General features: G+C 33.4%; 1 protein-coding gene across 1 annotated transcript in view; it reads right to left on the bottom strand.

Annotated features, from left to right (window-relative positions):
* LOC117317926 (nuclear receptor subfamily 1 group D member 2-like) overlaps positions 1-26805 on the bottom strand; it is a 118776-nt gene that overhangs the window by 25015 nt on the left and 66956 nt on the right. The gene's annotated exons all lie outside the window — the stretch shown is intronic.

Below are 26805 nucleotides of genomic sequence, written 5' to 3'. Positions count from 1 at the left end.
TATGCCCCCCCATTACTTGGCGGGGGAATAAAATTTTATCATAAATGAAATCACTCTCCCCCCATTACTTGGCGGGGAATAAAATTTTATGATAAATGAAATCACTCTAAGTGTGTTGAGATGTCCATACCTGCCTGACAATTGAACTATATTCTATGTTTGGTTGAACTAACATGGATACTTATTGAGAAACTGAGCTAAACACAGACTTAAAGTTCAGATTCCTTGCATTCCTTAATTTACAATATTCCATAAATGAGGGTTGTGTTGAGATATCCACTATGTCATCTGACTACATTGTATATATACCATATGTTTAGGTAAATTCACTTGGGCTTATACTTTTTGAACAACATCAAGATCTAATAAAAACTAAGGTCAATGTTGATTATATGGGGCGGCAGCCATCAGTGTCACAGTGGGAATTAGTTACGCCATAGCCATGGTTTGGGAATTTAATTGTTGCATGCAAGACAAAAAACGATTGCTTAAAGATCGAAAGTTAGGAACCAACTCAAATAAGAGACCCATGGGGTCTGCATTGCTGACATGATCATTTCAATGGTTATATGAATTTGAAAGCACTCTGTAAGTATATTATAAATACTTTCCCATTTTGGGATATGTCATTATGATCAGCCGCTTGGTACCATGCATATAATTTGCAGTCAGCAATTTCCTTTGACTTAAATTTGACTCACTGTTTATATTAGGTAATAGATTAAAATCAAACAAGGACATATATAGCTGTTCAGATCCCTGCCAAGGGATCGGCTTGCAGTTATACAAGCATGATCATATTTTGTTAGAGATCATCAGTTTTTGTGGTAATCAATTTCTAGAAATGCTGGAATCAGTGAATTTGTTTTCAACCTGAGAGCAGGTCAATTTTAAATCTCTCTATGTCTCTGGTTAAATATCTTATGTACATATGTACCAAGTATGTATTGAATAATGTACATGTAGATTAGCAGAGTTAAAAATGCAGTAGGTAAGGAATTCAGCCAAGGTTGATATGATTTAGTACGTTATACAATCAAGCTGCACTTGAGCTTAATTGCACTCCCCCAGGGAACAAGCAAGAGTCATGAGAATTAATTCTGTACCGTCTGAAGGAAGGTTATTTATTAATGTTCTTAACATGTTTTTCCACATGGACTTTCCAACGTTTGTCATTAATTATACATTTGAAGAAAATTAGTAATCTTCATTATCAAGTGTCAGACCTACATGAAGCTAGGAAAGAGCATAATATAAAAATAATAAAATTACAGAGACTTAACACTGAGCCCAGTAATACAAGGGGTTAACTCAAAAGCACATTCCATTCCTGTACTTGCACACATCCATGTTAAAATCAGTGATTTATAACTGCGGACCGATTTCCCTACCAATGGTCCATGTCATAGATGTATGCATGCATTCACCGTAATTTTTGTTGGGAATTTGCATCAAGTCCCTTGGCTAAAACACACATTATTCGGAACCTTTCTCTTTCTTAATCATCTATATATTAAACATGATTATTAAATAAACAATAGACGTATTTTCAAAACTGATAATGGACAATGTAGATTGCTTTTATATAAAGAAACTATCATGTTGACAAAAACATAACGATTTCAAATATTCAATGAAACCCGTTTGAACTAAAGAGCTTGAGAAGTGCAAAGGTATATCCTATCCGTGAGTTAATTTTGCACAAGGGTGGAAAGGACGCTATTTTATCTTACCATGAACTGGTATTTCCAAGAATATATTGAGGTAGTATATTGAGATATTCTCATAGTTTTCATGGCCATCGCGTCTTTTTTTTATATTGATGAATGTATGTGACAACAGAATCAAATATGGCTCTGAATCCCAATCATAGTGCCAGTCAAACTCTTGAGGATGTACAGTTATAATTTTTTGCACCAAAACTCCCTTAGGTTGAGATCGCCAAATCTCAATCCCTCAGTGGATATATTTTTCTTTCAAGGAATAGCAGTAACAAACTTAAACTGTCAAAATACATACCCATACTTCTAAATGACTGGAGTGCCGATATGATGTGTCTTTATAGTATTTAGTGTTTCCTGAACTTCCGACAAGGTACCGGTATATGGGTAATTCAAACAAAATTCTGTCAGCAAAATACTTTTGAGATGACTGCTACGCTGGACAGCATAGGTTGCAATCCCTTGCTCTTCATTAGGTCTATACATCAGAATTAGAAATGTCCAATACTTGGCAAAATTACATGTACATGTAAATGATGATGAACACGCCCACAAATTATACCACGTCACTCACTGCACCTCTCAGCCAATCGCTTCAGTGCATTAAAGTAAAATACCTTTGATCTTTTCCTTCCAGTATATTTGCTACAAATTCCTAACTATTATACTCTATCATAATCATGATAGAAAAATCAAACCTACAAATGTGTCACAAGTAACGTAAAATAATGGCAGCATGGGCCTTTAACCACGAACAAGTAATGTGGCGGCCATTACATACATGTAGTACTGTTCTTCATACTATATCTGACTAGGAACTTGTGATATGTTCTCCATCATAGCCTGATGTACTCCATCATATTCCAAGGTATGATCAGTTTACTATTAAGTTACTATATATTGTAATACGATCAAACTTGGAGTATTTTAGGTTTTTAAACCCCCTTGCATCCTGTTTTGGAAGATTAAAAGGTGGCCAATTGCAGAAACAACATTTCAAAATGTTGAATTCTTCAAAGTTACCAAAGTTACATATTCGAAATTATTCATATGATAGAAAAACTGTTAGATACTCTATCATACTCCCAGATATGAATAACTTAAGATTGTCATATGCAACAAATTTAAATGCAATTTGTGCGAGTAGTTATATATTTCTTAATTTTCGTGCTTCCTTTAGCTGTGGCAGCCATTACAGTGAGAAACAACAGCATTCAAATTCATGTCAGCTTTCAAAGTAACTTATAAGTGTGGTTTATGGTCTATTTTGTTTAATGTCCTATTAACAGCCAGAGTCATTGAAGGATGTGCCAGGTTTTTTGGAGGTGGAGGAAAGCCAGAGTATCTGGAGAAAAACCACCAGCTTACGGTCAGTACCAGGCAACTGCCCCACGTGGGATTCGAACTCATGATCCAGAGGTGGAGGGCTAGTGATAAAGTGTCGGGACACCTTAATCAATCGGCCACCGCGGCCCCACCAGGCAACTGCCCTACATGGGATTCAAACTCACGAGCCAGAGGTGGAGGGCTAGTGATAAGGTGTGGAGACACCTTGACCACTCCGCCAGGACGCATCACCACCTATGATAAGTACATGTTCCCAAAAATACATATGACAGAAACCATGTCATTTTCTCAACCACATCCCAATGAATCAGCAACTTTAAACTTTAATTAATACCATATTTTTTAATCCAAACATTGAGTATTCGTAGATTTTTAACCCCTGCACACCCTGTTTTGAAGGCACCTAGCTGTTACAAAATTATTAATCAATTAATACTGATCGTCAACAATTTTCAGAAACGTAATATAATTATAAAATTCCAGTCAGTAATTAATCCTAAATCTGTTTTGGCTGTAATTTAAAGCATTATATAAGCTATATAGGCAATAATCTTAAATAAAATGTGAAAAAGATTTATAAAATATATCATTTTTTTTCACACCATGTCCAAAAATGTTTATCAGTCTTTTTTCAGCAACACATAATTAAGCAACAGTGTCTTGTTGATTTTGTGTTTTCAAATTTGACTTAATTCGTTTAAAAAGAATGAAGCAAATTCCTCAACTTAAATCAAAATTGTCCATCAGAAAGCATTACAGAATTTAAGGGAAACATCAAGCTTATAGTCAAGTATATGTTACTTAACTTCCTTAAATTCTGTAACATGTTTTCCTTTGGAAGATTTTAAGTTAAGGCAATATATTATGCCTCACGTTCAGCTGATGAAATAGCTTTAACTTAAAAAATAGTTTAGTTTGATTTTTTAATTGTTAAACAACCAGTCAACAGCTAATTGATCATATATAATCAACACATCCACTTTAATTAAAGTCACCCATTGTTCCAAATTCCCACGTTTAATTTATTACTTTCAACATGGGACAGCTGTGCTAAACAGAGCGAGAGAAATCAGGTGACTCTTGCTATGGATTCAAAGGCAGTGATGATTTTCAAATTTCCATAGGTGATATGGTGTACATTTATTGATAAGAAAGCATGCATACAGTATATAGATTTCATTTTCTAGAGTTGAGATTGCAAGAATCTCAGTTCTAAAAACAATTTGCAATATATCTCTTCAGAATATTTAACAACAGGAAAATTTAACATATTGCAACAAATTACATATACATGACAAATCCTCATGACATGTTTGATCCTTTTGACAGACTCATACTGCATACTTTAAACTACTTTTTCTGAAGGAATAATTTGATTATTAAAATCACGTGTGTACAAAAAAAGTATATCAATATTAAAGATGTAGATATAAAGAGTAGAGTAACAATTCAAAGTCTCCCAACCAAATATGTAGGATTGGCAAGATACTTTGAAAGTAGGTTTGACAAAATTATGATTTACAAATCAAATAAACAGACTTTGCTATCAAATACACTTCAGTCATAAAGCATATTTATATATTACTAAAATACAAACACATAATCAATGATTCTGAGACAAAAAATGCACAAATGACTATCATTCCAAGTTTATAACAAATAGATGGTAGATAAATTAAATTATTCCCAGTTTATAACAAGTAGACGGTAGATAAATTAAATTATTCCCAGTTTATAACAAGTAGATAGAAGATAAATTAAATTATTCCCAGTTTATAACAAGTAGACGGTAGATAAATTAAATTATTCCCAGTTTATAACAAGTGGATAGAAGATAAATTAAAGTATTCCCAGTTTATAACAAGTAGACAGTAGATAAATTAAATTATTCCCAGTTTATAACAAGTGGATAGAAGATAAATTAAAGTATTCCCAGTTTATAACAAGTAGACGATAGATAAATTAAATTATTCCCAGTTTATAACAAGTACATGTAGATAAATTGAATTGTTCCAAGTTTATAACAAGTAGACAGTAGATAAATGAAACAATTAATCCATTGTATTTACCTGACAGGAAATCCACATAATCCGTTAAAGAATCCATTTAAATCTGCAACTTCATATATCCCACTAATGATACATGTATATACCACAAAGAGAGATGAATTCCCTCTGCATGCCGATATATATACAAGGCACAATATAATGATAACACACATCATCCAATCTTTGAAGGATATACTTTTTTGCAGAAATAGAACCATTTCTTCTTCAGACTGAATCGTCTCTTCATGAAGGAGAGGAGGGGTTATAAGGAAATGCATAATTTCACTGTCGAATAAATATCACACGGTATATGCATATATTAACAACATGTCTCCCACCACTTATTAGCCCTGACCTATATCTGTATGACTGACACTCTGAATTTTTCAATGTGTAATTAAAAAGATACCGTATATATAGACTGTGAAAAGAACATGATAGCAGTGCATGAGTACGGGCAAAACACAGGGATTGTTTTGTGATTGCTGTATACTCTTACAGATTTTGCATTTTGATGTCCAATTCTAAATCAGTCCGATATAAAAACTAATTTATATTGGAAAAATATTACTTACCTGGCCAGTTACAATAGCTGATTCAAATTGATTAGACACCTCAAGTGCTAAACAAGTTAGAGCACAATCCCACTAGTGGAACTTGAGAAGGAGTTCGAAATGTGAAAAGTTTATGCACAGGGGTAATATTGATGCACGGCAGATGGAGATCTGGACGAAGCACGATGACTATGGGTAATTATATAATAATCCTGACCCTTCCAATAAGATTACCTAAAATGTGCATCCTGCATAAGGGCAAGAGAGATATCCTCTCATCTTTAAAAAGCCCTAACCAGAGGTAGACCAATTGGGAACATTGGGAATTGTCCAGGTACATATTTTCCCAGGTAAAATGGGTTAAACAAGAACAATTAACCTCAATTTACCTTTAAAAAAAAAAATGCTTACCTGGACAATCACAACATCAAACTTGTCTTATTTTAGACGTTTCCTGCAAATTTGACAACATTCTTAATAACCGAGATGGCAAATTGACCACATTCTTAATAACTGAGATGGCAAATTGCAAAAAAAAAACAAAAACAAACAACTTCCCAAAATCAATCCTTCTCAAAACTAATCTCTCTTGATACTGATGGAGATGTATGGAATCCTCCTTCTTTGTTATAGTTTTGTGAATAGTTAAAACATACCCAAAACTTCCTCTGTAAACCTGCCTTACCTGAGTGAACATGATAGGTGCAACCGACCGTGAAATCAACATCTATGCCGATTGTTGCCGGACCGTGAAATCAACATCTATGCCGATTGTTGCCGTATATTGCTTTAACTGTCTTGTAGGGGCATTCGTGTTTGCTGTAGGTGATTTGGTACATAACACCTATAACTAGAGGAGCATTATGATTTAATTGTAAACTAATCAAAATGGACAAGATGAAACAATGCAAATCATACATTGAAGCGGTGCATTAAGTCTGTTTGCTATAAGAAAACAAGTAGAGCTAGTAGTTTTTCGCACCTAATTTCCATGAGGCCCTATTGCAAACGGGTTATTTCTAAAGCTGACAAATTTGCATACAATAAGGAATCTAATACATTGACCAAGCTTCATTTTAAAATACACTATTAATGTCCAGAATAAGGTCGGTAAGGAACTGCATGATGATTGGTTAAAGTTTGAAATTATTGTTATTATTTTTATTTGTAAAATCATTCTAGTTTCGAATGAAAAAGACACCCCTCATTGTGGCCCAGAGGAACAGATGACAGCCTTGTGAAATGATAAAATTATGGCATACATTATCAATCAGTAATATATTAATTACTTATGTAATTAAAGTTTTTATAGATTCTGCATTCTTTGTATTCATTAACTTCCATAATATTAACACTGCTTCAAAGACAAAAAGCATCATCCCATCAATATTAATATTCCAGGATCCTTTACTGGTAAAAATAAATCACTTCTTCAAATTGAACACTCTCTAAACTGGCCAAGTATTCATGTACCATATATATTGCATGATTGGTTTAGGAACGTTCCACTGTATATTCAGAAACTGGAAAAAAAATTGAAGCAAATGAAAGGTTCCACAGCAGCTAGGAAACCCAATAGAGACTCCATAAACGCACAAAAACTCTCCAGGAAACTGGACGAGGACACTTAAATCATGAAGACAATTTAAACCACAGCTAGACTGCCAGGCCAATGCCAATCAACTACTGGCCTTAAAGAGAGCAAAGTATAAAGTCCTCTGCAGAAGAAGAATGCAATGAATATGGTAATAAAAATCCAGACCATGCCAAATACATTGACCTGGTGGGCAAAATGTCTGGAAATATTGCTGGTGGTCTAGCTGCCATAATCCAATTTGTAAAGTTCCAGAATAATGTCAGGTATTGCTTCCATTATTAGAATCTTTAAAAAAATCTTGGTAAACATGATGCTTTCAGTCACTGAGATACATGTGTCAGCCATGCTGATAGCCAGCAGCTAGGGAAACCTGTGGCAAACTAGAACTGTCGCCAGGATAGCTGACTAATAGTCCCCGCAATCTGCACGAGTCAATGGTGAATTGAAACTGTTAATTAGAGGCTAACTGAGATAACCAGTGCATGCCGATATTTCTGAAATATGTGTTGTTCACAATAAAGAGAATTCAGTGACCAATTGCCATAGCAACCATAATTTTGAGAAAAAGAAAGTGGCATGCACATCTACACTTTATCATTAATATTTGTGTGAAGTTTCATTGGAATCGGTCCTTCAGTTTAGGAGGAGTTGTCCGGACAAACTTAAAGTTATGGTTCTTATCTGAAAACCTGTTTATAGAGACCCGTTGTCATAGCAACCATAATTTTGAGAAAAAGAATGTGGCATGCACATCTACACATGGTCCTCTATATTTGTGCGATTAGTTTCATGGAAATTTGCCCTTCGGTTTAGGAGGAGTTGTCTGGACAAACTTAAAGTTATGGTTCTTATCGGAAAACATGTTTATAGTGACCAGTTGCCATAGCAACCATAATTTTGAGAAAAAGAAATTAGCATGCACATCTACACATGATCATTAATATTTGTGTGAAGTTTCATTGGAATCAGCACATCGGTTTAGGAGGAGTTGTCCGTACGGAATGTGTGCATAGACAGACAGACGGACAACCTGATTCCAGTATACCCCCCTAACTTCGTTGCGGGGGTATAAAAATGGCTACAACTTAACAAATAGTTTCACATGAGATCTGTCACAAGCACAGACTCATGCAGATATACTGAGGCCTGGAGTCACATCAACTCTGTCAGCATTGGATGCTGGAACTGAGACAAGGTGTCCACAAATAGGTCCTGTTTGCTGGAAAGATGGCGCACACAGACCCAAAGTTCTAACAAATTACATACAATAGGACATTAGAAAACAGCACAGAGGAGTTAGGGTCTTGTAAACCCTTGTCACTGTATGAATATATGCTACCATTGAGTCAAGTCTAAGGCTAATATATAGATAGACCACCTGATCAGGGAAAAAAGGCATGATCACTGGTACGTGTGTTGAGACAGGTGGATTACAGGTGGATTACAGACTTCCATTCCACAGGAAAGCCATTGTATCTCATCTTATAAATGAAACCAGATGAAAATGTTTTATAAAGCATGTACAGTGCAATTCATCTATAACTAAGTCTTCCATATTAACCTTATAAAGAATGTGAGTTATCTCCCATTTGTTTAATGTTTCTGTTAATTTTGTTAGTCACATTATTATTAGAATGTATATACATTGTATATCGAAAACAAGTCATTTTACATAATATGAATATCTTAATGAACAAATACAGACCCATATAGAAACAATTAGATCACACTATTTCACTATTTGCTGTCATCCATAAATCTAAAATGAAACTTATTTCATAACTTAATTATCGCCATTAAAATTAAGAATAAAACAGCAATTAAATCAATGTCTTTCTGCACATTGCCCATGTGTTATGGCAACCTTAAGTGTATACTGATCAAATTTATAAAGGAATTAAATGATATTATATAAGTTTAAAGCTTAATTGTTTTCCAACAACTAAAATATAATGTAACTGGTCAGACCTTTAAAAGCATCCGTGAAAAGGTCTTCAATAGGTTGCCAAATCTTAAGTTTACATAATTAATATTCGAAGACGGATTTTCAAATCCTTTATTTTTACCGTATAATGAATTAATAAGGTAATATACCAAACAATACAAATCCACTCGCATACCAAATATCATAATTAAACAAGGATGGATAGTATTGCAACAGCAATACAAAGTCCCCTGCCTGACCCAGGAGTGCAACTATTTATTTCCCATTTGTTAAACTACGTGTTATACTGATCATGTATATAACCAAGTTTCGCTAAAATCAGAATAGTACCTTAGGATTGTCCGGACACGCCTCAACCAATGAGAAGCCGGGGGCCATTTTGAAAAATGTTTTTTTTCGAAAAGAAAAATTGGGATGCACAACTACATGTGATACTGATCATGTATACCAAGTTTCGTTAAAATCGGAATAGTACTTTAGGAGGAGTTGTCCGGACAAGTCTCAACCAATGAGAAGTTGGCGGCCATTTTGAAAATTGGTTTTTCGAAAAAAAAATGTAGGATGCACAACTACATCTTATACTGATCATGAATACCAAATTTCGTTAAAATCGGAGTAGTACTTTAGGAGGAGTTGTCTGGACAAGCCAATGAGAAGCCGGCAGCCATTTTGAAAAATGAATTTTGAAGAAAAAATATGTGGGATGCACAACTACATGTTATACTGATCATGTATACCAAGTTTCATTAAAATCGGAGAAGTTCTTGAGGAGGAGTTGTCCGGATAAGCCTCAACCAATGAGAAGCCGGCAGCCATTTTGAAAAATGAATTTTTACAGGAAAAAAATGTGGGATGCACAACTACAGTTGAGTGTAGACTAAAGGATACACCCAAGTGCACTCCGAGTGCACTCCATTTGGACTTGGAGTGCATTCCGTTTGGACTCCAGGTAAACTTGGAGTGCACTCCAAGTGGACTAGCTCCGAGTCTACCTGGAGTCCTATAAGACACCATGCCTACCCCAGTTCTATAATCAGACTATATCATATATATATATATATTAATACTTTGATGCTAAATAGATATTTACAAATTACTTTTCTTCTGTTAATATTACTATTAACATTTGTTTAGTCTACTAGGAATATCTATTTTATTGTTAATACATGGTAATAATGCCTACATGTTAAATCTATATCTATTAATTAAGATCCATAAAAGACAGTTATACAATTTATGCTATAATCAGGTTTCTATGAAAGTTAATTGCTTATTATTTCATATTTCATTAAGATGTAAGTAAATTGTATTTCATTTTATTAAGGAATTGAAAATTATTTCAATTAGAATATTTATTTCTGTACATATATCATGACTGTAAAGGAAGTTCAGATAATATATCTTTATTAATTATGTTATTGATTATTCAAAATATTGAAAGTTTACAGTATTTAATGAATTATGTGTTTTTTATATAAGACATTCTCTACATATATCATTTTTATGTACTCAATTCAGGCAAGTAATTATAAAATAAACAATCATTTTAGTTTATATAGGTTATATATTTAAATGTATCATTAGAAAAATATACATGTACAACTGTACATATTTACGAGCATTACGTAGTTAAATTAATACTCTGACATAACGTACACACAAGTATGTAGTTCTGGACTTCCCATAATAAATTACAGTATCTGTTTAATTGTTATTATTATTGGTCATGCATGACTGACTCTGGCCTGACACCCCTGATACTGTGCCAGGTGAGTTTTAGGAGCCAGCTACAGGTACTGTCCTGGGTTCACAGAAATACCTGTGTCAATACTGTCACTGTATGGCTTCAAATGATGAAGCTGTGCAAAGCATGGTCACAGTGTTATAACCTCAGGCCAATTAACAGAACAGTAAGATTATCTCCTGACTTGAAGGAAAGGATTGTAGCTCTCCATTTGAGAGGCCTTATAATCAGACCAAAATTACATGTATAAACAAAATACCAGTGTAATTAAGGTGGAAATGTCAAGATAAGTTGTAAAACCATTAACAAATTGATTAACAGGTTTAAGAAGACAATTAAACTCTATTGAAATGAAGTCATTCTTTACTGAAATTAGAAAGTAAAAATAAGCTGTTTCTTATTGCATTGTAACCTCGCTGTCTAAACCGTAAGTCATTGAGACCAAATGTATTGATGGTTTACGCAGGTGTCCGGTATGTAGAGGTACAATGTTGAATGATAAGTTCAAAAAAAATTAATGCAAATCAAATTAAGAAATGATGCAGTTCTTATCTTGTTATATTCAAAAATATAAAGACATTGCTTTAAAAAATTAATTGTAAAGAAAGAGATTAAAATAAAAAAATCAAAAAAAATCAGTGTAATTCAAAATGGTATAATGAATGTAAATTCACCATTTCCCAAAACCAACCTATAGCCTTATACCCGTAATTAGTACACATTGTTCTCATCCAGAAATTAAGATTATAGAGCCTGAGGTAAAATTTGCCTCAGGGCAGTTGGACACAGCAACATATGTACCATTTACCTGTAAAACTGACCTGTTGGAACTACATCTATTCCCATTCAGTCAATGTGTCACATATCATGATAGATATTGACTGAATGGGAATAGATGTAGTTCCAACAGGTCAGTTTTACAGGTAAATGGTACATAGGTTGCTGTGTCCAACTGCCCTGAGGCAAAAAAATATATTGGTATGTACTCCACATTACCACAATGGCAGTAGATCATCTTTAAATGTCCAGCCATGGCAATCTTAGAACTGTAAATGCCCCCACTGAAACTTGACTTCCTGAAACCTCGGCAGTTCCTGAGATTAGCTGGTTATACATTGCATCGGGACGGACATATGGGTAACACTGTATGCCCCTACCCCCATTTCATGTCAGGGACATAAAATAACACTTATTTGACTTTAGAAATTGAGGTCAAGGTCACAGTGACCTACAGCAGGGCACTGCACATTATCTTCATAGGATGCAACTATGCTACAAGTTTAATCAACATATCCAGAAGAAATTCCTGAAAAATTTGCACTTAATATTTAACCTTGAAGTCAAGGTCATACTGACTAAACTACAGTGCTATGACATCAGCTTTAGGTGATGCAAGTATGCTGTAAACTTCAACAAAATCTCTTCAATGGTTTAGAAGTTACAGTATGGCCCTGGCAAGTAATTGGAAAATTAGCACTTATTTGACCTTTGCTTTGACCTTGAGGTCAAGGTTACTGTCTTCTCATCCATGCACCGCATGCACATCTGCTTTAAGTGATACAAGTTAATCCTCCAAGTTTCATCAAAATATCTTCATTAGTTCGGACGCTAAATAGCCTGCATGGACAAGAAATCATTACATGAATTAATTAAGAACCAGTATACATTTTATTGGTACTACTGCAATCATACTCTCCCTAATCTTTCAAAGTTGATGGAGACATAAAAATATACAACCAAGAGTCATGATGACTTTGTAATAGATATATAATGGTAAATGTTACTCATCTATTTTTGTGTACTATCAGCCAATTCTTCTAGTAGCTTCCTTAGTTCACTTACGTCAAGGCAAAAATTAGTCTATATAAATGAATGCGCCACAGTTTATCTAACCGGTGATAAGTGCAAATGTCTGGAAATTTTACCGAAACGTGACTGATTATACACCTGGAATTTCTGTATGAAGATGAAACGGTGACATACACCTTTCAAGGTGAAATTAAATATCATAACAAAGTCAGGGATTGGTTGCATGAAATATCACTAAAACTTCCAGTTTTCCTCACATGCATTATATATAACATTTATCCATTTGGAGCCCATCTAGGATTATAGTTTTAATTAATTTTCATTGGTGATATGGTTCCAAACACCAACATCAACAAAAACGGTAGATCAGGCAAAATTAATTTACCTAGGTACCGGTAATTTAATCTGGCTGAACTGATGCTGCAGGTTAGGTTTAAGTTAAAAGGCTTTGCTGAATCTGTATTTCTATATTATAAGGCAATTTAATTTACCCTCCTGGTCTGAACATCTCCCTACAACCATCTGGGCAATACCACCTGTAATTTGTCATTGTCAAAAAACATCAACTTAAGTAACTGGTCAGTTTAAAAAAAAAAGAAAAAAAAAGTCTGAATTCTGTTTTGCTGAGTTATTGGTCAGGGTTTTTTTCCCCAAACCAAATGAGTCTTAATTCTGTTTTGCACAGAAAAGGTATAACTATACAGAACCCTTGGATATAAATTGTCAACATAATTGATAGTGACTGCTAGTCCAAGAAGGCTCAAACTTTCCTGAAATGTCACATCATATGTCTGTAATGTCTGCAGCTTCAAACCATAGCTTTATGTTTGATGCCAATGAAAGAATAAGTAATTAACATTAAATATCAAAAATTTTCTATAAATAATCTGTTAGCTCAATGTTGAATGTGTGTCCTGTGATGTCCATAATAACTTTGTCATCAATAAACAGGATTATCATTAAGTTTTGTAAGTTTTCTTTTATTGACTCGATGTAAATTTTTATCAATTAAGTGAAACATTTTCATTCTAATTATATTTTTTAATAGTATAGAGGATACATTTTGTAACTTAATTATATACTTATATATATATAATTCATGCATATAAACTTTTTGTGATGAATATGCATACATTATTTAATTTCTTTTTATTTAATTAATAACATTCAAAAGCAAAACATAAGACAACAATTGTTTTTTGTGTCTTATTAGAATAGATGTAGATGAAATCAGACTGAAGGTTATACTTTACATATTGGTGATAGATAATTCTTTAATTAAAATTTCAAATTCAGTATGCATATCAATCTGACGACAAATGAATAGATCAGTTTTATTATACATGTACATGCAAATTCCTCTTTTATAATGACAAATACACAAAAAAGGGATAGTTATTTTATCATTTTATAAACAAAAATAACTTTTATCACATTACAAATGTTGTTGACACGATGAATGCACATGTATTATATGTGCATCAATGGAACATTAGGTAATTCCAACAAGGAGGTTAAACAGGCAATGAAATGGAATATTTTGTCTGAATTAATACATTATAAATAATTATACTCTAATTGAATATAGCAGGTAGTTTAATGACTGAACATGCAAATTTCCACTAAGATATAGAGGATATCTAACAGTGTCTTCAGTAATACCAAATATATTTCACGAGTGGGGCTAATATTTTGATATTTTTCATGAGTGCGCAGCACGAGTGAAAAATATCTAAATATTAGCCACACGAGTGAAATATATTTGGTATAACTGAAGACACTGTTAGATATTCTGTTTATTACATTTTTTATCAACGAAAAACCTACACCGTATCATCAGCTAACTAGGCCTACAGCGATAATTTGTAAACAAAAAATGTAGTTCCCCCTGTCCAGGTGCTGAGATATATGTCGGGCTTTCTGATTGGTCAATTATTTTGGTATTTTCTAATCATTAATTTGATTGGTCAAATCAGCAAAAGTGATATTTTTCACTAGTGATAAATATGATATTTTTCACTAGTGAAAAATATCACTTTTATAGAATGAATAATTTTTGATATTTCACTGGTAAAAATGTAATAAATAATCTTTCTTCTTAATTTGACTATTGTGTAATTATATATCTAAACATTTTAAAAAAATACCATTTTAGAATTTCTTTAGTAAAATAAATTTGAACTTATTATATACAATTTATAAAAGGAAATCAATCAAATTACATGGCGTGCGTTACCAGTGAAGCTAAAAAAGGCTTGTCTAAAATTTTCAAAACCCAAATATCCATCTTAAATATTCACCAAGTCACTCTTAAAGTGTCTACTTTTTATTTGTGTCAAATCAGTTTTGTGTCTTTTTATCAATCTTTCATCTTTTTTAGAAAACAAAACAAAAATAAGTGTTAATATTTTTCTGTCATTATCGCAACCTGTGTTTGACTCAGTCTTAAAATGCTCCTATCATTAAATACACTACTTGCTTATAAAAGCACTCACTATTTGAAATACAAAGATGTGAAGCTATAAAAGACATAAGATAGAATTTATCTGCCTAAATATCAAAGCATTACATGCATCCCTTAAGTATGATGAGATAGAAGTGCTATTGGTTTTGCCTAATTATAGATAAATTCCTCATTACAACATTTTGTTGGTAGCATCTACTATATCAACTCTACATAACATGTATTATTATTATAGATTTATATACAACCTTAACAACCTGCAGAATCTTAATGGAAAAATACAAGTCTGCCTAATAGCAGAATCCACTCTGCATTAGTAATTCATTTAGCAATATTCATCAAATGCAAATTAGAACATTTTGATTATGATTGAAATATGTATACACATTCTAATAATGATGGTTGATAAGACAGTAAATAGTAACTACATCTGTGGTACATTAGAATTATCATAGATGAAAATTAGCATTGTATTGAAATGGAAAAATCCTGGGGGTTTTATCAAACTTTATTCCCATAAAAGTCTTTCTTATCAACCAAGTTCATCAATCAAATTCCAAATATATGGCAATTTTCTTATTCCAGTGCATCCATAAAACACATAAATTACACATTTTAAACAAAAAATGTGAGATACTATAAGAATTTAAGCTATGTAGGTCACCTCATTTTGTATAGATTTAATTTAATGTTACTATACAAAATTTGTATCGACAGTAGAACTTCGTTAACTCGAAGTCGATGGGACCACGAGAAAACTTCGAGTTATCCGAGTGTTCGAATTAAGCGAGTTGTCATTTTTGGTGCAAAGTTTGGTCAATATTTGTCAACATTACATAATCATTATAACTCCGCTCTGTGTCACTCATCAGTTCAGTGTAAAGACTGGTCAATACATGTAAATGTATAAGTAATATTTCATTCTGTCACTTGTAGTTTGGTGTAGTTTTGCCGATATACAGTCTCGATAAAGTTTCTTTCACTTAGCCACTTCAATAACGATCTGATGTTCATGTCATGTTTGCAAAAGGAATAACGATAAAATGGAATTCAACCGAATAACAATGTATTAATGTTATATCAAATAACCGTTTAAATTTAACACAGATTGTATGTAAAACATAACAGAACCATTACCTTATATTGGACATATAAAATAGTGTTTGATAGTCCAACTCACGTTTTACCGACAACCACACCATTTTAATGTGTATAGCACAGGAAGTTGGTACTGCGCATGTGCGTATAAAATGTTACTGTAACTGAGTTGTCGTTTTATCCGATTTAATAGACCGCACTGACCGTTACAGTTGTACTCTGAACACCTCTGCAGTAATTACGCTATTGTTTCAGCAGTTCACAGATTTAATAGGCACCGATGACCGTTTCATTTCTACACCTGTAAAAACATCAGCCAAGTAGATCTACCGGTGTGTCAGAGATTAGTTCCGCTTGAGCGAGAGGGTAGATGAGTTGTTGACTATCGTGTGTACTATTATCGGCGACCGCTAATAATAGGTAGAATTGTAGTGCCGATACAAACGGAATTTCGATGTTGAAAAAATGTCGGCGTTTACCACCGATCGTTGGGACACAAAAATGATACTTCGAGTTATTCGATCATTTTAAGCAGGATTTTTTTTGTTGGGACCAAATTTTCACTTCGTATTATCCGAGTTTTTCGAGTTTTCCGAATTCGAGTTTTCCGAGTTTTTTTTAGTATGATAAAGAGAGAATTTGGCAGGGACTGACGAAGTACTTCGAGTTAAGTGGGGTATTCAAGTTCTCCGAGTTCGAGTTAACGAAGTTCCACTGTATATGTCCCTGTCATGCTTAATTATCAGTCATGCATTTCCTGAAATAGATCATTTCTAATAACCTGCCATAACCTTCTCTTAATTTAGAATGACAATATAACCAATCCATAGTTGTTTAATCAACCCTAAATTTATAGATATGAATTATCAGAATAACCAGCCTAAGGAATCCCTTAATTTTGGAAGGACACAGCAGTTTTTTACCCTGAATTTTGCTATGATTTATCAGTATCTTTAAACCCCTCCCTTAAGATTGGAAGGAGAAACCAATTATATTAAGCCTCAATTATCAAAGCCAACCAACCCTTAATTTTGGAATAAAACACAATTTTTTTCCACCCTAGATTAAGCAATAAATTATTTTTTTAATTATCAGTAGCCAACCCTCCCATCAATTAAGAAGGACAAACCAATTGTTTTGAGCATAAATTTAGAGACACAAATTATCAGAAGAGCCAACCTTCCCTAATTTTTGAAGGACATAACATTTTTTTCCACAAAAAGAATGTTTATGTGAAAAAAAGTCCACCCTTCTCCCTTATTACATATTGTTTTTTTTGGCACTCAATTGACTGTTGACCTTTAGGTCAAGGTCACTCTGCACTTTGTCAGTGCAGTGATGAATTACAGCAACTTTCATTAGAATAACTTTAATGAACTTTAAATGTTATAAACGGATAAGTATTTATCTAAAAAATATGCACTTTGACCTCTGACATTGAAAGTCAGCTCAAAGTGACCTAACGGCAGTGCAGTACTGGACATTGGCTTTAGATAGTGCAAGTACATATCCTCCAAGTTTTATACAGTCATATAATCTTTGACAGTTCTGAAGTTATGGTCCAGACAAGAAATTATTAGAAGACTAGAAAATCTCTGCAAGACATTAATTTTATCATTGCTCCTGCTGCCACTTGACACCCCACAGTTTGATGAGGATCGCATTAGCAGTTCCTGAAATTTGTTTTAAAAATTACATTGTATCGGGGTGCGTTGGGAAAATGATAGGTAAAAGTTTTAACTTTTACCAGTTTATAAACTTTTACCAGTTTATAACTTTTACCAGTTTATAACTTTTACCAGTTTACAACTTTTACCAGTTTATAACTTTTACCAGTTTACAACTTTTACCAGTTTATAAACTTTCACCTGCAGTTTACAGTATAAACTTTTACCAGCCGACATCCAATACTGATAATTCTTACCAAGTTTGCATTATTTCCAAGGCAATAACGATTAACAAATAATGGTCAAAATTGTATTTTCCCTTTATAAACTATTGTAAACTTTATCCCCTCCCCAGGGACAAACCTGAGACCCCAGGGACATAAAATTTGCAATTTTGTTAAAGGACCTTATACATGTACTAGATCTATCTATGAAAAGCATTGAATTCTATCTTATCTGGGAGTTGAGAAGAAATTTTTTGAAATTTTAGTCAATTTGACCCTTTTTTGCCCCGCCCTTTAGGCCCCTGGGGGTCAATAAAGGGCCATATTATTCACAATTTTGGTTGACATTTGGCCATGGAAGTGATGCAGTGGTTTTGGAAAGAAGTCGAAATACGGACGACGCGCAAAGACGGATAAATGGCGATTAGAATAGGTCACTTGAAACTTCGTCTCAACAACAGTTCTCAACATATTCAACAAAGGAATGAAAGAGTTGTATCCTTCCATGCAGTTAATTGCAATGGACAAGAAGAATATGAATAAATGAAAGGATAGGAAACTAGAACTGTCGCCAGGATGGCTGACTAATACCCCCGCAATCTGTATGAGTCAATGGTGAATTGGAACTGTTAATTAGAGGCTAACTAAGATAACCAAGTAATATAGTGACCAGTTGCCATAGCAACCATAATTTTTGAGAAAAAGAAAGTGGCATGCACATTTTAACACATGGTCCTCTATATTTGTGTGAAGTTTCATTGAAATCTGCCCTTCGATTTAGGAGGAGTTGTCAGGACAAACTTAAAGTTATGGTTCTTATCAGAAAACCTAATTATAGTGACCAGTTGCCATAGCAACCATAATTTTGAGAAAAAGAAAGTGGCAAACACATCTACACATGATCATTAATCTTTGTGTGAAGTTTCATTGGAATCGGCCCTTTGGTTTAGGAGGATTTGTCCGGACAAAATTTGTTTACAGACAGACGGACGGACGACGGATGGACAGACAACCTGATTTCAGTACACCCCCCTAACTTCGTTGCAGGGGTATAATTAAAACATGTTTATATATCCTAATGAATGCATGTACATGATACCAGCTCAAGAGCAAAATCTTAGATATTGTCCAAGATATGATATATATTCTCACTTCTGACTAGATTATTAATGACAACATTATAATTACTGTTATCACATAATGATATCATTAATAAAGCCCAGAACAAAAACATCAAGGGCTAAATGGGGAAAAAAAACAATGACAAATTATAAACATCATCGAGAAATGAATGAAGCGGTCAGGAATGTTTTAAATGTCGTCACATGTAGATATTGTTTTAACTTCACTTTACAGACAACTACCTTTTAATGTGACACTGTTTGATACATTATTTAAAGTATGATACAATGAAAATGCAAAAAATGGCTGTTCAGGGTCACAGTATAATCTCTTGATCAAAACTAAGGGAAAATATTTTTCAGTAACAGAGATTGCCATAGACTTTAACTGTATGTCTTAATCAAAGATGGTTGCCTGGCAGCCATTATGTTTTCTCAAAATCAAATGGGCACAACTAGGGAACAGTTCGAACAATCATGTATTTCATTATTTTTTGAAAAAAATCCTTCCATCCAATATCCAATGAAGTTAGGAAAGTTTTAGTTTTCATACCTTTTTTGTACCATTTTCAAAAAAAAAACAAAAACAAAAACAAAAAAGGTTAAAACTATTTTGTACCTTTTTCAATACTTTATCAAATTTATCAAAATAACTTTTATAACTTTTAAAACAATTTTATTATATATAACTTTTTTGTAACTTTTTAACTTTTCACAGCTACATGTAGGAACTAAGGATCTAATCCGCAAATGAAATCTGAGAGAGTGTTGTAACACACCGTTGTTTAGAATGTCAACAAATTCTCAACAACAACATAGATGTTCTAATTTCTTTAAATTGAAACATCAGTGAGCTGACTTCATAACAATCTTTTTTCCTTTTTAAATAGTTATTCTGTACTTGTAAGTATCACCTTCTGGCCGGATCTGTGTAAGATACAGGGAAATTTCAGTTGTCAAATTAATTGTGGCATGGCCATGAATTGATGACAGAATAAACATTTGCTGCTGAGATGACAGTTGTCAGATACTTGATTCAATAAAATAATAGAAGAGTTGCTTCCCTTTAATGCAGTTTATTGCGAGAGACAGGAAGAAAATATTATGACCAAATGGATAGGATTACCACATGTATATATGTAACATAATTTGTTTAGGGTTCGTCCTAATGATTTTTACATATAAATACAGCCTAAGAGCAAAATCTTACGAGATTGTGTGAGGTATTATATTCACTTCTTACCAGATAATTAATGTCATCATTATAATCACATATAATTATATCATTAATTTAAAGCACAGAACAAAAACATCAAGGGTTTAATGGGTAAAAAAACCAAAACAAAAAACAAATTGAAAACATCATCCAGAAATGAATGAAGCGGTCAGGAATATCTTAAATGTGTTCATAAATAATATTTAACTTCACTACCGACATCTTCAACACTGTTTGTTGTGTTAATTAAATTTACAACGAAAATGCAAACAAAATGGATATTCAGGGGCACAACAATCGCTTGCTTTTAACTGACATGTACATTAATGTACATAAGTGTAGTATTTCAGGGTAAAACTACAATTTAGCTGTTAGACTGGAAAATAACAAAGAGGCCCAGAGGGCCTGTATCGCTCACCTGGTTGGATTTAATCAAACGTCGAAATATGTTCATGTTCAATTTGTCAATACTAAGCTTTATTTCTTAATGTCTAACAACACTATATATAGTTATGGGGAAGGGACCTCAACTGCTTCAAAGATAAAATCCAGAAATGCAGTCAAGTCTCCCTTGGGAGTGGAAAGACCCCAAGGATTGCTTCTACAACATGATTGTGTTTAAAGTAACTAAGTCTCCTAGGGGTGGGGAAAGACCCAAGGGCTTTATATATTTCTACAACAGGATTTCGGGTTATCTTATGGTGGCCAGCAATGCTGCATATATGGTTATGGGTTGGGTATCTCAACAGTTTCATTACACTATAAAAACAGTGTTTATAGCAATATGGCCAAATTGACCAATTTTGGCCCCGCCACTCAGGCCCCCTGGGGGTCAGCCCAACCATTTGTACAATTTTGAATCTCTACCCCATAGGGGTGCTACTATAGACAAACATGAGCGATATCCATTGTTTAGTTTCAGAGAAGATGTTGTTTATATCAATTTAGCCAAGTTGACCCCTTTTGGCCTCGCCCCGCCCCTCAGGCCCCAGGAGAGTCAGCCCCACCATTTGTACAATTTTGAATCCCAACCCCATAGGGGTGCCACGAATCAAATATGAGTGATATTCATAGCTTAGTTTCAGAGAAGATGCCCTTTAACAATCAAAAAAAGAAAATAAGAGAATGACAACGATTCCTGTGTGCTCCATGCACCAGATGTGAAATTATTTGCCAAAATTATGCATAGATGATGAATTTGTATAAGAATATTACTCGATACAATGAATGTTTGAGAGACCACTTTCTACCACAATAGGTGGGTGACGTTATTCAACTCTGAAGGCATGAAATAATCATTATAACTGTTGAATAACATTCAGTTTATACCACACGTGGAATAAACCCTATGCACGTTTTGAGTGGTTGACACAGTGACTTTTGACCCAAACTGCAATTGCTATTAACGTCATCAATAATTGAATGACGTCACAACACCAGGTTCAGGCAGTCACAACTTGTACACCTTAATTTATTTTCATACGCAAAATTAGACTTGCATGGCCATGTACGTTTCCCTTTAATTCAAGCCGATATTATTGTGGTAGAAACAGGTTACATGACTGGTGATTTTTGGATATGGAATTTATTTCAAACTCATAAGTTATTTTTTAAAACTTACAAAAGATACTTGCTAAAGCTCTTTTGTAAAATTCAAAAAAATAACTTTATCAAGTGAAATAAATTCCATATCAAACAACCACTCGTTGTGTAACTTCTATATATATATATTTTTTAAATATTTCAACAAGCTTGCATGTTGCTAAAGCAATACTTATCCTCTTACAGCCATATAGGCCTGCTAGCTATTATACTGTAATGATTTACAGGAGATCCCAGAGGGATCTTAATGGTGCCCACAATCGAATGATCCATATCAGTCAAATGAAAAACAGTATGTAGATTTTTTCACTTCTTCTCCCGTCTTTCACTATTCTTTCAAAACATTTAATGACTTTATATAACACTTATATTTATATAACCATGTTGTTCTCTAATCGGTCCAAGGGACCAAGGGAAACCTACATATGAAATTTGAGAAAAAACACCTTTTGAGCTCTATAAGTGGTAACATCAAAATCCAAGATCACTGCCTGTTGGGCATGCTGTTCTCTGATCGGTTCTAAAATGCATATGCATAACTAGGGACCAAGGTTTTTCTCAAATTTCATATGTAAGTTCCCCTTGGTCCTTAGTTGTGCATATCAAATTTTGGGACTGATCGGAAAACAACATGACTGACATACGGCCATCTTGGATTTAGACAATTGATTGAAGTTTAATTGCTATTTCTCAGAATGAACTAAAGGGATCTTACTCAAATTTCATATGTAAATTTCCCTTGGTCCCTATTTGTGCATATTGAATTTTGGGATTGATTGGAAAACAACAGCAAAACATGAAGTTATTGTAGCTAGTTCACTGACAAAGGATGTTCTACAAATAGTTAGGGACCTTGACTGAAACTTGTTTGTAATTGTGTGAAGTAAGCTGTGCTAGACTTCTGCTCGACTTTGGTGTTACAAATGTTCGTACACACGTAAATGTCGGACAAAGAGGAAAACTGTTTAACCAGTAGCAGACAAAAAAATCCATCTTCCATGGTAGTATTAAGTTAATGAATTCAGTAATATCATTAATGTTAGTTGGTTAATACATATCAGAAGTTCAATGTACTGTATTTATAAATGTATACAATTTGTCTCAAGTAAGAAGTTCCATGACATGAATTAATTCATTAATTCAATTCACCAGTAATCACAAACCTTGAACCCGGCCCTCTGAGTGTTTTTGCAGGCCCTGAATGAAATTTTTCAATTATTTTTTTCTGCTTAAGATGAATATTTTAACAATTAACATGCAAACTTAGACTTTTATAGGATGAATGCATAATATGCAAATGTACCAGAGAAGTTAGGTGCAGTCTGAGGTAATTGTATTTTTGGCAAGTGCCCTTTGAGTGTCCTGTAAGGTTTTTGCATGCATTGCAATTTGTTAGATAATGTTTTTCAGTACTTGTTTCATATAACCTATATAGATTCATGCAAAAAATGACATTGATGCGATGAGTGCATGATAATTATTTATCATCATGGAAATGCACTTGGTAATTTACACTGCAGTACAAATGCGAGTGACCTGTGAGTTTTTCGCACACCCTGCAGTTTGCTAAGTAAGTTTTTAAAGTATTGTTTTCTCATACATATATATACATGACTTTGATTGGACATGTGCATATTATGCAAATATACCAGCAACTTTACGTTTAGGGTAAGGTTATAGTGTCCTGTGAGATTTTTGCATACCTTGCAGTTTGTGAAATTTGTTTTTCAAATATTGTTTTCTAATACATTTACATGATGTCTATACTATATATTAATATGCAAAATTTGACTTTGATAGGACGAAGAGTGCATTATGCAAATGTATCGGAAAATTTATTGTTTTAGTGGTAATGCGAGCGCCATATAGGCGCGAGCCGAATGTTTTTTTGGCAAGGGGTCTGGCAGAAAATGAAATAATTATAGCAAATTTTGCAATCTTTCAGGGATAAGATTTTCGATAAGCAGGGGGTGGCCCGGGGTCATAGTTTGGCATAGGCATTTTTTTTAAGGCTATAAATTTTTTTTCCTCATCCTGACCCCCAGGACCCACCCCCTGTGAAGTTTTTGCACGTTTCGTTAAATTGATAGGCATATAATATATAAGAATATAAACTAATGATAAAACTATAAGTATTCTTTGTAAAAGGTAAATATTTGTTAAGAAGGTTGCTTAATTCACTCTACGATATAAAGGACGTCAATTGTAAATATTAAAAGACACCTGCTATCGTTAATGTACCAAGAGGATTACTTCAATTACACACTTATAAATGTATTGATGCATTTATAAGTATGTTAACTTTAGATCATACTTTGGATAGATATTTAAGAGTATAAATGTAAATAATGATTAGCAAATTTACAATTAAGTGGTGATGTTGTTTATCTGCAGCACACTAGGTCATACTTTGACATGCAAGACGGTGGCTGTCAAATTAAGTTATTAACCTGTTCATCTTATTTTTTTTTATTTTTTTTTTTGAAAATTCTTTTCTTTTTTAACTGTAATTATATCCATGAAAGAAAATATCTTTAGTAGATTTGTTAATTTTAAAATAAAAATTCAAAATAAAGAAATTCAAAATTTTAAAGTAAATTATATATTGTCAAATTACAAAATTTGTTGGGTTTTTTTTTCAATTTCCCTTGAGAGGTCACTTAAAACAAATCAAATTACCTGGTACATTTGTTGTCATTATTTTGTTGATTACAGATGTAAAATTCAAATCAAATATATGAATTATAAACAGTCAAACACATGCATTTCACTAAATTTTGAAACAGAAAAATTTCATCAAATTGATATTGAAATATGCTTCTTAATTTATCATGATCTAAATGCTCTGGTAAATTTATGATCATGTTGGACTGTATATAATCCAGAAAAAAACACACATCAAAATATAAATACCTTGGTGGCCTAGCTGTAGAGAATACTCCGAAAAAAATCCATGTGGCAATATGGCTGTTGTCATGACTTGTTTGAGAGTAATCCTAGGAGGTGAGCAAAATTCTTGTTACATTATCACAAATTTTGTTCTTCGTTACCAGGTATTAAATCCTTTATCAAATATAAAATATTTTAAAACTGTAGACATAAATATTGTCTGCTGACTCCTCAGCTTGTTAAAAAAGTACTTCCACTTTTCTAATGAATCTTTCAATTTTGTATAATCAACCTTATTTCACAATTCAGCACACCTTTAGGAATAGAATTTGTCTGTATTGAACCAGTAGGACACCTGGTTAAACTGTCAGCGCACACATACATCATAATTTAACATATAAGGTAGACATACATTTACACCCGAGTACACATGAGTACACATGTACCGTATAACACAGTGATTTACTAGCCAGTTATACAAGCCAGTTTGCAGGAAAGTACAAAACCAGCTAATCACCTTTAAAGTGTAATCCTCAATAGGTATGACCAGTGCCTACTGGTCAAGCTAACAGGTCAGATAAGGTGAGATCACTGATAATGTACAGGGCATATCAGGTCAAATATAAAGGGGTCAGCCTAGGTTAATGTTCCTGTTCACACAAGGTCACTGTTCACCAGATGGACATAGTGTGAAATCTAGGGGCTCCAACAGGAAAATCCTAATAAATTCACACATGATAATTCTATCAGAAAATGAATCTTGGTACCTCACAGCAATTACCCAATTATTCCGTCAATGATATCATTGCTAATATTTCAAAAATAATGTGTTAAAAATGAACATATTTGTTTACTTCACTGATTATTTACAGATCGACCTACAGCTTTTTAACGATTTGGTTATATTTCAGCTGTTAATTGACACACCAGTATATACCTACATCTGATCTCCAACAGCCGACTTGTAAGGTCCATCAGCACATACACTACAAATAAATTGTCTTAGAAATCTACAAGAAAGCTGGATTGAGCAGGTCGCAGAAACTAGGTCGATGACGTAGTGCTATTAAACCAATACAGCTAGTCCATGAAACCTTACCTATAATGTATGCTATTCGGAAAGTCCTTTGGAGCATGACTTGAACCAAGACTGAGGTTTGATCATAGTGCTATCTCTACCTTTTATCAACATAACAATCTTATTTTATTTTCTGTCATGTATCAGAGATGTATTATGATCCAATACCACTTATTTCTAACCGACAGTAAGATATCTTTTAAGTGAAGTATAAGATGAAATCACAAGAGACTGATCAAGTTAAGCTGACGATGAAGCTGTGAGCTACAAAGCTAATAGGAATATAATCGATAATGTTTGTGACTGCCATACAGCTATCCTAGATCTATTCACTTGCTAATTCAATGGAACATTTATCCTTCTTTTATACATTCAGAACATATTTTGTCAGTGTTCATCTAAAATTCCTTTTTTTCTTCCTCCAAGGTAGGAAATATTTGTTTAAGATATACTTGGAGAAAAACAGATACCTTAGGTAAGGCTGAATCTAGATCAAGGATATTGTAAACATCAAAACAGTCAGATAATTCACAGTGTTTTTATATACTGTGTACCATAAAACTGGGGCATTGAGGTATACATGTATTTTGGATCAATATGTGTGTATAACATATAACAGCATCGCTGTACACAACATAAATGTTAATTTATTCCAACACACTCGACTATCAATCTAAACAA

The sequence above is a fragment of the Pecten maximus genome, chromosome 19, assembly GCF_902652985.1.
Source record: "Pecten maximus chromosome 19, xPecMax1.1, whole genome shotgun sequence".
Classification (NCBI taxonomy): domain Eukaryota; kingdom Metazoa; phylum Mollusca; class Bivalvia; order Pectinida; family Pectinidae; genus Pecten; species Pecten maximus.
This window is presented reverse-complemented; position numbering and strand designations above follow the sequence as displayed.